This window comes from Peromyscus californicus, unplaced genomic scaffold (genome assembly GCF_007827085.1).
Source record: "Peromyscus californicus insignis strain IS unplaced genomic scaffold, ASM782708v3 Scaffold_1__1_contigs__length_55948999, whole genome shotgun sequence".
Classification (NCBI taxonomy): domain Eukaryota; kingdom Metazoa; phylum Chordata; class Mammalia; order Rodentia; family Cricetidae; genus Peromyscus; species Peromyscus californicus.
The window spans coordinates 38,271,411-38,284,000 of NW_026294492.1; the positions used below are offsets into that span (position 1 = coordinate 38,271,411).

Here is a 12,590-nt window from a genome sequence, read left to right on the forward strand (position 1 = left end):
GGAAAATGCAACAATATATGTTGACATATATTGTTGGCCCTGGTTTGTGAACGTATGTGTACTAAATGATACACATAATAACGTTCACTGACATCTAAATACAAAAACAGTTTCTATGTTTGTCTCTAGGTTGAACTGTAGAACGGATACGTTGCAACATATTTAAACAATGTAATAAGAATGAACAGGCTAACGGCACAGGGATGAAACCCAGATACTAGAGGCAAGTAGTAAGGAACAAAGGAGTGCACACAGGGTCATTTTATTTACATAAGTTAAAAACACGTGCAAGTAATCCAAAGAATTAGAAAGAGTTGGGAGTAGACAGACAGACCTTAAAGGAACTTCTAGGATGCCAGTAGTGTTTATTTCTTCATGTAGGTGTTATCACCTCCTTACACACTTGTCAGGAGGCATCAAACTGGACACTATTTGTGCATTTAACAGACTTTGATTACAAGTCTGATTTTTTGTTTGTTTTTTGGGGGGTTGTTTTCTGAGACAGGGTGTCTCTGTGTAGTCCTGGCTGTCCTGAAACTCGATCTGCAGACCAGGCTGGCCTTCAACTCAGAGATCCGCCTGCCTCTGCCTCCTGAGTGCTAGGGTAAAAAGCATGTGCCACTACCACCTGGCACAAGACTTTTTTTTTTTTAATTAACAAAAATCATTTCTGTAATGTATATTCTCTCTCCTTTCCCCCCCCACCCCGTGTGTGTGTGTGTGTGTGTGTGTGTGTGTGTGTGTGTGTGTGTGTGTGTGTAGAATAGACTCTAATGGGGTTGGGGAGATGGCTCAGCGGATAAGAGCACTCTACCAGAGGACCCTGGGTTCAATTTCTAGCACCACATGGCAGCTCACAACTGTCTGAAACTCTAGTTCCAGGGAATCTGACATCCTGGAACGTAACAAAACACCAATGCACATAACATAAAAATAAATTACTTAAAAAAGACTCTTGATCCAAATGTCCTTTACTGGTTCAAATGACTCATCCATATGTACTATCACTGCCACCTATTACAAATCCCAATGCTTAAACTAAAATTAGTTTCAGAGAGGGAAACCTTAAGAGCTAAAGTCAAAGGGCATTCAGAAAAGCCGAGTGGAATGTGCTTGCACGACTTTTCCACTCTCCCTTCCTCCGATCACTGAATTTAACTTTCTGCTTCAACCTGGGCGTAAAATACTAAAGTACCCAGTATTCAAGATCTTTAAATGTAAATGCCCTCAGAGCGTTATCAGTCATTCCCACACAACTGTGAGTTAATTCAATGGCTGCGTTAACGTAGTAATGTAGAGCATGTAAAAAGAAGAAACAAATGTTTTCACAATTTCTTATACTATAAAACCACGTTGTTAAAACAGATTCAAAAGTCTTTTCTTTCTGTCTCATTCAAATAAATCCTTGATCTTTCTTAGCTGGAAGATACAAGTTTGTACAGACCCCTAGTTTTCATTTGTTAAATTAAACTCACCTTTACTTTTTTTTGGGGGGTTGGGGAGTTTCACTATGTAGTTCTGGCTGTCCTAGAACTCACTGTGTAGCCCAGGCTGGCCCCAACTCAGAGATCCACCTGCCTTTCTTTATGGCTTCTGAGAGCTGGGATTAGAGGCATGCACCACTATGCCCGGCTTAAACTCACTTTTTAAAGTGGGTTTTCTGTTTTGTTTTCTTTCTCTTTTCAAAATGGTATATGACCAGTTACGTGGGAAGAAATAATTACTAGTGACACATTTATACTAATTCTGTCCATCTCAAAACATAACAAGTGATGGTTAGGAGAGGATCAGGGTTCAATTCCCAGCACCACATGGGAGGTCATAACCATGTGCAACTCCAAGTTCAGGTGATCACTGAAGGTGAACACACTCTTCTAGTCTCCATGGGCAACACATATGCACATGGCACACACACACACACACACATACAAGCAGGCAAACCCTCATACACATAAAAAATAAAATAAAGGAACTTTTAAAAAAGTGCATTAAAAGGTTTTATGTTCTTCCTTTCTCCAGCTACTTCCTCTTAGATATAAATCCTTTCTTAAAAATTATCATTTTATGTGTTATAGGTGTTTTATTTGTCTCTGTACCACATGCTCTTAAGCACTGAGCCATCTCTCCAGCCCCAGATGATAGTTTCTTAAAAACAACATGCCCCTATATGCATGCACTGTTATATATTATGTGTACAAGATATAAAATCAATGCTTAGGCACAGAAAACAGAATTTCATAAACTCTGAACACCAGGCAAGAAAGCATCTAAACCCAAGTGGAGCTGGCCAACTAGCAGACTAATCTAATTCAAATCAGATGGGTGTATCAGAATACTAAAGAAGTAACGTAAAGGGTTGAACCCACATCATAGCCAGTTAATTCCAGATCAAAGAAAAACCTTCAACATAGATTCTGCCACAATCCAACTCAGCCATCTGGAAAACAGTGTTGTTCAATCAGGAAATAGTGAACCTAAGGTTACCATTACTATTGAAGAATAGTTTAAAGCACAAGTTCCTAACTCTAGTTCTACCCTTCAAATTTTACACTTGAAAAAAACTAGAATCTGGGCTAGAGAGATAGCTTAGTAGTCATGAGCACTTGCTGTTCTTGCAGAGGACCTGAGTTCAATTCCCAGCACCCACACTGTGGCTCACAACCATTCATAGGCACACACACAAAGTGCACATACATACATACAGACAAAACTTTCATACATATAAAAAAAACAAACTCTGTAATCTTTCTTCTCATGAAACAAAGAAAAAGATTTAAATAGTCCTTCTTTTCTCATAATATAGTAGCAGTAATCGTTTTTTTAATGTTTAGTCACCAAATAAAACAGCTTTTAGTAATCTTTCCTTCACTCCTTTTTTTTTTTTTTTTTTTTTTTGGTTTTTCGAGACAGGGTTTCTCTGTGTAGCTTTGCGCCTTTCCTGGAACTCACTTGGTAGCCCAGGCTGGCCTCGAACTCACAGAGATCCGCCTGGCTCTGCCTCCCGAGTGCTGGGATTAAAGGCGTGCGCCACCACCGCCCGGCTCCTTCACTCCTTTTAATCGCCAACTTTTCAGTGTCCTACGTGTTAAAGAACAGACCGTTTGAAAGTGAAGTTTTAGAAACTGAGAGGTAAGCAATAATCATACAGAACCTACACTCGCTTTAACATATCTCATTCAAAGTGTTTTAAAATAAATAAACGCAATTAGTGTCCACTTTAAAGTAAAACCAATGAAACAAATTATTTTGGGAATCTGCCTAAAACCAAGTAAATTATATGAAGGAAGTTAGTTAATTTCATTTCTTTGTTCTCTAACATTAAGTTTAAGTACATCTATTATAATAACCAAAAATTAAAACAAAACAAAAATCCTCTGGTAAGGAAAGCATGTCCAGTTCATAAACCAGTTAAAATTACTGTCTAACACTATTATTTAACTCACATTTTTCCCCTCCTGAAATATTTAGCTCCTGCAACCAAGAGCTAAAACGGCTTGAAATCTTTTACTCTTAAGTTATATGAAATTCAGAGAAAATCGACACTTCTTTGTACAGTAATTGTTAGTGTTGTCATCAACATGTTGGGAAGAAAAAAAAAGCCATGTTGGTCAAGCAGAACAGCACCTTACTAACTAGTCCACAAATGAGACAAGTTATCATTAGGTTATTTGGGAACATGTGAAGCTACGTGATGCATTAACAGTACAAAACTAACATACTGACCTGGAAAAACTAGGTGAGATTAGATAAAGGGCGATCTGCTGTAGGGCTAGGTCAACCCTCCTCTCAACATGATGGGGGCATTCAACCACACATGTTCTGGCCATTTCCCTTTATATGGAGTCGGTGACAAAAGTCAATCGAGAAATTCCTTTTTTGTTACTTCCTATGCATGGAAATGTTGATTCCTGGTTGTTTTGTTGAAAAATGAATAATGAAATGTACTTTCCAGACTTGCTGAATGAACAGTTCAATGAGACAGTATTATGTACGTGCCTGTAGATTAGTGCACAGCAGAAAGTTAATGTTTATTGTTCAATCCCTATTGCTTGTTTCCTACTTAAAAACAACAAACAAAAACAACCTGGGGCTGGAGAGATGACTCAGTGGTTAAGAGTACTTGCTGCTCTCCCTGAGGACTCAAGTTCAATTCCCAGTACCCATGTCAGGAGGTTTACAGCCAGCTGTTAACTCTACATCCAAGGAACCCAATGCCACTGGCCTCAGCGCCTGCACTCATGTGTACACACCTACATGAAGACACATCTACATATAATAAAAAATAAATCTTAAAAACTAATTCAATTCACTATATTTAGGATTACTTATTTACAATTTAAAAAAAAACAGTGTAACTGGGGCTGAAGAGACGGGCTTAGCAGTTAAGAGCACTTCTTGCTCTTGCAGAGAACCCAGGTTCGATTACCAGCACCCACATAGCAGCTTACAGCCATCTGTCACTTCAGTTCCAGGAGATTTAATGCCCTCTTCTAACTTTCATAGACATCAAGCACGCACATAGTGCACATACATACATGTAGGCCAAATAAATACATCTATTAAAAAAAAAAAAAGAATAGCTTAAAAAAGAAATCAGTGTTGCTCAGTTTATACCAAATCATGTAGATCAAAACTTTTGGATCTACTAAAGTCTTTAATGTTTCACAGGCACTTATTTTCTTGCATCTAATTTTGACAACTGATCAGAACCTCTTCTTTTTAAAAATTATTTGAAAGAGTTGTCACTACTGAGCGATTATCATATGTACGTATCATAGGTCCTCTGTATCTTCATTCTTACACTCCCCTCTCTTCAGACTATAAAGTAAGGCACAGCAGTGTGCTGCTTGCCCTCCAACAGCTAATCGTGTCACACTATGCTGCTATCTGTCACACCCCTTCTATTTTATGTTTCCCTAATTTTGTTTCCAATGGACAACAAATGCAATTTGAGGAGTACCACCTTGTCACTAATCTGAGTTACTCATTTGGAAGAATGTAATTCAAGCTAATAAAGTGAAATGGAAAGTAAAAATCAGAATTCTTCAGAGACAGGTACAACAGATTTGTACAAATTATATACAAATTAAGAGTCACTTATTAGTGACAGAGAAACAGGAAGTCAAGAACTCTTACACTGAAATAACCCACAGGCTGGTTATTTTCCTTCCTTCTTTTGTTTTAAAGATCCGGTTTCAGTATAAAACTGCCTGGCAGGAACCCTGAGATCAGCCTGCCTCTGCCTCCTGAGTGCTAACATTAAAGGCATACGAAGCTACCATGCCAGACCTTAAGTAAGCTATTTCCAACACTAAGAAAAAAACTAAGTCCCCCAAATGACCAACCTGCATAGTAAGTTCCACGATTGCCAGAGCCACATAATAAGGCCCTATTTCAACAAAACAGATTGTTTTATCTGGAGAGGAAACTGCATCCACACTGAAAACTGTCGTATATAGAAGCCTTTCCTTATTACTATTCCAGATAACAGTGTGGCAGTCTGCACAGCACTTCACTGGCATTATTATGAGTAACCCAGAGACAACTTCTTGTCTGCGGAAGGATATGTCAAGTTTATATGCAGATTCTGTACTAGGCCATTTTGTAGAAGAAACTTTAGGACCCAGATTTTGGTATAGGGTCTTACAACTAGCCCCGCTCCCTCAGGATACTGCAGGATGCACCTTGAATTCTGCCAAATGTGAGGTGTGGAAGGCAGGCTTCACTACTGGACAGCACCTGCTGCTGGTGCTTCTTGTCTACCCAAGGGGTTCCCAAGCTAGGTGGCCTTTCCTTGGGTTTGCCAGGGTCTCAAAGAGCGTCAAAGAAAGAAAAAAGAACTGCAGTGACAGCCTTGAGGCCTCACCAGCACAACTTTAACATTACCGTTTGGTACCCCTCAATGTCTAAGCTTTGGGAAAACAGTCTCCCTTAAGAAAGGAATAAAGAACAACACTCCTCTCATGGGAGCTTTGGTGAGGATTATGTCACTAGATAGTGTCCCAGGGCACTTAATTCCTCAAAAAAGGAAAATCATACTTTGGATCCAAAAATAGGTCTCAGAGGCTCCTTCTATAAGCCAAAACAGTGAAAGAGAATGTACACCCAGCACACATGACCAGAGCCCACAGTCACAGATGAGATTTTTATCATGCAAGTATGAGGATAAACAATAATTTTTCCTTCCTTTCTTTCTTTTCTTTTTTGGTTTTTCAAGACAGGGTTTCTCTGTGAAGCTTTGGAGCCTGTCCAGGAACTCGCTCTGTAGACCAGGCTGGCCTCAAACTCAAGAGATCCACCTGCCTCTGCCTCCCAAGTGCTGGGATTAAAGGCATGTGTCACCACCACCAGGCTAAGACTAAACTTTTGTGCTATGAACTTATTTCAGATGATAAATAGCAACATCTACTAATATACAGAATTAGTACATTTCTTGAATAATACTTTATAGTTAAAATTTCAGCACCTAAAATGGTCACGTTCTTTCCTACATACTAGATATTACCACTACTTTCAGAAACTTCTATATAAATATATTTACACAACTCAAATTCTCTTGTAACATCATGATGGAGAAGCTAGGAAGAGTGACTGATTGCAAGTAGAATTTAGTAGGTGAAGGCACATATAAAAAGGGACTTTCAGGGCTGGCTGGACGGCTCAGTAGCTAAGAGCACATATTGTTCTTGCAGAGAACCCAAGTTCAGTTCCCAGCACCTACATCAGGCAGTTCACAACTGCTTGTTTCTCCAGCTCTGGGGGGATCTGACACCCTTCTGACCTCATACAGACATTTACATGTAAACCCAAATAAATAAAAACATTTAATAAAAAAGGAATTGAATTTTAAACTGTGCACATGTATTAACTATTTTTATTTGAGTCTTGCTTTGTAGCCCAGGCAAGCCTACAAATCATGATCCTGTGTCTGCCTCCCTACAGCTGGGACTATAAGAATGAGTCAGTCATATCCAGTTAAAAAAATAATTTTAGCATCTAAAAAAGTACTGGTTAACCAGGTATGGTGGTTTGAATTAGAATGCCCCCCATAGGCTCATGTTTCAAAGCTTAGTCCCTAGTTGGTGGAACTGTCTGAGAATGATTAGGAGGTGGAGCCTTGCTGGAGGAAGTATGTCATGGGAGCCCAGCTTTGAGGTTTCAAAAGCCCACACCATCCCCAGTTAGCTCTCTCTGCCTGGTGTTTGTAGACAAGATGTAAGTGCTCAGCTATTGCTCTAGTGCCCTGCCTGCTGCAATATCACCCATGACTGTCATGGACTCTAACCCTCTGAAGCTATAAGCCCCAAATAAACGCTTTTGTAAGTTGCCTTGGTCATCATACCTTACCATAGTAACAGAAAAGTAACTAAGAAACTGAGCATGGTGGTACACACCCTGGATCCCAGTGCTTGGGAGCTAGTGGCAGGCAGGTATCTGCGAGTCCCAGTCCATCCAAGGCTACATAATGAGACTGTTTAAAAAAAAAAAAAAAAAAAAAAAAAGGGCTAGAGAGATGGCTCAGCCGTTAAGAGCACTTGCTACTCTTGAGGACCCAAGTTCTATTCCCAGAACCCATGTTAAGTGGCTCATAACTACCAGTACCTACTCCTGAGGATCTGACACCCTCTTCTGTACTCATACATGTACATAACCCATATACAGACATATACACACATACAGACACACATACCTACACACAGAGAAATGTTATTAAAATTTTTTTTAAAAAAACTACTAGTTAGAATATCTATATAGCACATCTGCAGATTTGTTTTCCCTATATTTCTAGAAAAAGTAGAAAATAAGTTCTAAGGATAAAGAGGATGAAATCTGTGGGACAGGTTGCAAAAGCTAAGTCCTTTTTAGAATTTTAGAACAAACATGCATGCATAAACAAAGGAAGTTAAATTCAGTATGCTAAACCTCCACTGCCTCGTTCGTTCACTGTTCTTAGGAGTCAGGAGATGCAAACAACTCAAGAACCTATCAACTGATGAACACCAGGTACGTACATACCCACGCATACACATTTCTCAGAGAGAAAGGGGGATGAAATCTGCTGTTTTTATGATGCTAAGTGAGACAACCCAAGCACAGAAAGACAAACAGATATGTGGAACTTCAAAAGTTGACCTCACTGCTGCAGAATCCGTGACACCAGGAGAGCTGGAGGGAGGAGGGTGAGGAAGGTGGGTCAACAATCTGACACAGGAAGAGAACTGAGCACTGGTGCTCCACTGTTATAGTAGGGTGACTACAGAGAACAGCAATGTATTATGGATCTCAAAAAACTAGAAGGTCTGTTTTTAATCAGAAAGAAATTATAAATATTCAAGGAGAGATATATTTGATGCTTATCCTGATCTGAACTTTACACATGACATATACACATACTAAAACTGAGTATCCTATAAATATGTAAATTACAAGTATAAGGTGTGGAGATGGTTCAGCGGTTAAAAGCACTGACTGCTCTTCTAGAGGACCTGGGTTCAATTCCGAGCACCCACATGGCAGCTCACAACTATCTGTAACTCCAGTTCCAGGGGATCTGACACCTTCACACCAATGAACATAAAATTAAGCTAAATATATATATATATATATATATATATATGAATATATGATATAGCCTAGTATGGTGGTGCATGCCTTTAATCCCAGAATCGGGAGTCAGTGGCAAGTGGATCTCTGTGAGTAGGTGGTCAGCCTGGTCTACATAGTGAGTTCCAGGCCTGTCAGAGTTACAAAGGAGAACCGCTAAATAAATTAAGCAAACAAGTAAAATAGATGAACAAACCAAACACAAAATCCAACACCAACTCCCTCTCGCAGTGTAGCCTATTAAAAATTCTCCAGGTCTGGCATAGAATCCTGCTAAGATGCCACCCAAGTTTCTACTGCCCTTCAAATACTAGTCATTACATACAAGAGAAAATGTGTGTGTACAAAAGAGACAAACAAATATTTGTAGATACATATTTAATAACACTGCCAAGAACTTTGTATTCTAGTTAAACTTGTGGATAAAAAAGCAACTAAAAAACAATCTGAAGGAATTTTTGTTGGAAAAATATCTTTAACTGTATTCCAACTAAAAAGCTTACAGTACATCTTCCTATGAAGTTAATTGTACACAGATTTAACTAATTTGTCTAAAAACTAATTCTCACTTTGATTTACTACCTGAACCACTATTATGTAACTCTAACCAAGACTAATATAAGTTACATACTCATCAAGACTTAAAGAAAAATAACCATAAACACATTGCTTTAGTTCCCTAATTCCCTTATAAAATCATTTATAATTTTATTATTCGTTTATTTAATGTGCGTATGTCTATGGTGGTATATAAGGTCAGAAAATCACCCAAAGGAGTTGGTCCTCTCCTTCCATCATGTGGGTCTCAGAATGGAACACTCAGGTAGGTCATCAAGGCTTAGTGACAAGCTCCTTTATCCACTGAACCATTTTTCTAGCCCCCTTATAAAATTACTAATTACAGTATATTCCTAAATGAGTGTGGATATATTCTTAAACTAGAAATCATCTGTATACTCTCTAAAACTTTTACGTACATTTAAAAATGTAATAAAAATGCTAATGTTTCAAAGAATATTATTTTTGCACAAGCCTAGCAAAATCTTCACTATTTTAGTCTTAATTTATCTTAATGTTTTATTCATTTTGAGGCCATATATTTGCCTACTGAAAGACTCACACCAGTCTCCCCCAAGGCTAATCAGCAATATCCCCTCTGTACCAATACTGAACCTCAAGAACAGTTCCTACTCCTACAACACAGCAACAAGCCCAGTGCACTTCAATTACTGTTTGGTTAAGTACATAATGAAGCCACGATTCAAGAACATCTTTGTCAGTGTTTGAACAACAATAAAAAGAAAACTGACACTCTGGCATGTGACCATCAATGACCAAGATGCAAGTAGAAATAGACTTTGGTAACTAATAATTTAGAATAAATGAAGACAATGCCCAGGGTCTACCTCAACTAGATTGGAAACTAGAACAAGTGGTGAGCCGGGAATGCAGAATAAACGTTTAAAAATACACAATGGGAGTGAATTGAGTGTGGCTGACACTTTCAGTGATCTGCTATTAACAGATCAGGACATCAGGCTTACTGTAACGACAGAATCCTTAACATTAAACACGTAACATTTCAATTTTGCTTGTTTCCCCTAATGTCAATTCTAGAAGACATAGTAATTATCTGAATGGAACACGGTACAACTCTGGTATGTATAACTGAATGGTAACGATGAGATACAATTTTTTTTTTTAAATTTGTCAAAAATTGGTAAACGTATCAAAGAATCGCTAAAACATTTTTACCAACCATGTTGCAAAAGACCTCTAGTTGGCTGGAAACATCCCCTTCTCTCAAACAACATACAGCAAACTGCTTTCTCAAAGACTATTGTAACAGTGACTAATGCAAACCTTTTACATTTGTTTTTCAAACTAACAATTTCCTTCACCTAATCAATATTTTGATCAAATACAATGAAACAGTTAAGGAAAGAATGTACAATCTAAAAAATACATTTAAACGCAGTCTACTTAATCAAAGGAGGTGTGACAACCAACGCAACGCATGAAAAATTAACCTTAATCCGCCAACCAAAACACGCAAAATGTCTCCTAACAAGTCTCCTTTAAACAACCATACACAAAAATACCGTGCTGACTTACACCCACTGAAAGCAGCTCATTAATAGACTAGTTATGTTCGGAGATCAAGGTGCAACACTCTCATCTCACAAACCTCTCCAAATAACCACATCATCCAGGCAAAGCCGAACATTATTTTTGCTAAAGCAGGAATCCAACCCCAGGGAGCCTCAGCCCTTAGACAATGGTGGTTACCAGACAGCGCAGCACAGTTGGGTCCAAATGACACATTTCACTAGGCCTTGGTCACAACACACACGCGCGCGCGCGAGTCTACATACAGATACACACACGATCCCAAGGGGCCGGTTCTACGACAGGGGTGCTCAAACCCACCAGGCGATAGAGGGGAGCACCGCGGCGTAGTGGGGAGGAGAGGTGAGGGGGACGACACAGAGGAAGGGTAACTGCACCGCACACGAGGGAGGGGGCTGGAAATGGCCGATGGCTTCTATATTTATTTATTTAAAGGTATTGATTTAACGGGTCCTTCCCAGGGGCTCTGTAACTAAAGGCAAACTGCGCAGCAAACATCGTGGGGTTGGGAGAGGAGCCGCTGCTCCCCCTGCCCCGTGACCTGGGGGTGGGGGTGGGGGGGGAGCAGCACAAGTTCCCTAGCCAGAGCCGCGGACCACTCGGGTGCCCCTCTCCCCCTCCTCCAGGGCAAGGGGGAGTCCACAGAGAAGGGGAAAACAAGTTCCCCAGCCAGCCTCACCGCCCCACGCTGCCGGCCGTCCCCCCCCACCTACCACGAGAAAGGGGGAGCCCAGACCGAGCCCGGCGGCAGCAAGGGGGGGAAATCCCACCCTCTGCCCGTCCCCGGCCGCCAACAGACTCCCGTGGGGTGGGTGAGCCAGCCGGGAAGCCCAAGGAGGGGTGGGGACGGAGGGTGCCGGCCCCGAAACCAAACAAAGCGCGGCCTGAGCCGCAGCCCGGGCGAATCGCGCAGCCGCGGCTTTTCCTGCCGGCCAGGCCGGGCCAGGCCGGGCCCCAAGCGAACACTGCGGCACGGTGGGACCCGCCTCCGCTCGGCCTCCGTCTCCCACCCCGGGCGCGCCGCCGCCGCCGCCGCCGCCGCCCCCGCCCGGCCTCCCCGCCCGCTCGCCCGCCCGCCCGGCCCGGCCCCGAGCGCGGCCTTACCCCTCTCGCCGGCGTTGTTCCGCTCCTGAGGCGGCGGCGGCGGCGGCGGTGGCGGCGGCGGCGGAGGCTGCTGCTGTGGCGGCGGCGGGGGCTGCTGCTGCTGCTGCGGCGGCGGCGGCGGCGCCTGCTGCTGCTGCTGCGGCGGCTGCGGCTGCTGGGGCGGCTGCGGCGGCTGGGGCTGCTGAGGCGGCTGCGGCGGCGGCGGCTGCTGCTGCGGGGGCTGCTGCTGCTGTTGCTGCACCGGGCGCGGCCGCGACACTCGCCTGGGTCTCCGGTTGGCGGCTCGGACGGAGTTCATTTGCCGGGCTGAGGTGGCGGCGTTGGCGGAGGGACACACACACACACACACACTCACGCGCACACGCACCGCGAGCTCCGGGGGCCGGGGAAGGGGGTGGGGAGCGGGAAGGAGCAGGGGCGGCCGGGGTGGGGTGGCGGTGGTGGGGGGGGGGGGGAGGACGACACACGAGGGGGACACAGGAGGGGAGGGCCCGGGACGGGCGTGAGCCCCCGGGGCCGCGGGGAAGGCCGGGGTACACAGCCGGAGCTCGAGCGAGGCCGGCCGGCCGGGCCTGGCGCACGGGCAAGGCCGAGGCCGCCGGGCGGGGCGGCCGCGAGGGACGCAGACAGAAAAGACGGGGCCGGGCGAGAGAAAGAAAGAAAGGGCGTCCGTCCGCCTGGCGAGCCCGAGGCGAAGCGCGGCGGCGTCTGCGGCCGAGCAGACGAGCCGGGCCCGCCGACTCCCGAGCGGC

The 12,590-nt window shown here is 43.2% G+C and overlaps 1 protein-coding gene across 3 annotated transcripts in view; it reads right to left on the minus strand.

Moving 5' to 3' along the window:
• Fbxo11 (F-box protein 11) overlaps positions 1 to 11,968 on the minus strand; it is an 80,950-nt gene extending 68,982 nt beyond the window's left edge. Inside the window, exon 1 of one of the 3 annotated variants that reach the window (XM_052746520.1) lies at positions 11,839 to 11,968. The gene's annotated coding sequence lies outside the window, so the exon portion shown is untranslated. Of the gene's footprint in view, positions 1 to 11,447; positions 11,560 to 11,838 lie in introns of those variants that run through there. The other 2 variants (XM_052746519.1, XM_052746521.1) reach the window with 2 other exon arrangements.
• Between the last annotated feature and the right edge of the window lie 622 nt (positions 11,969 to 12,590).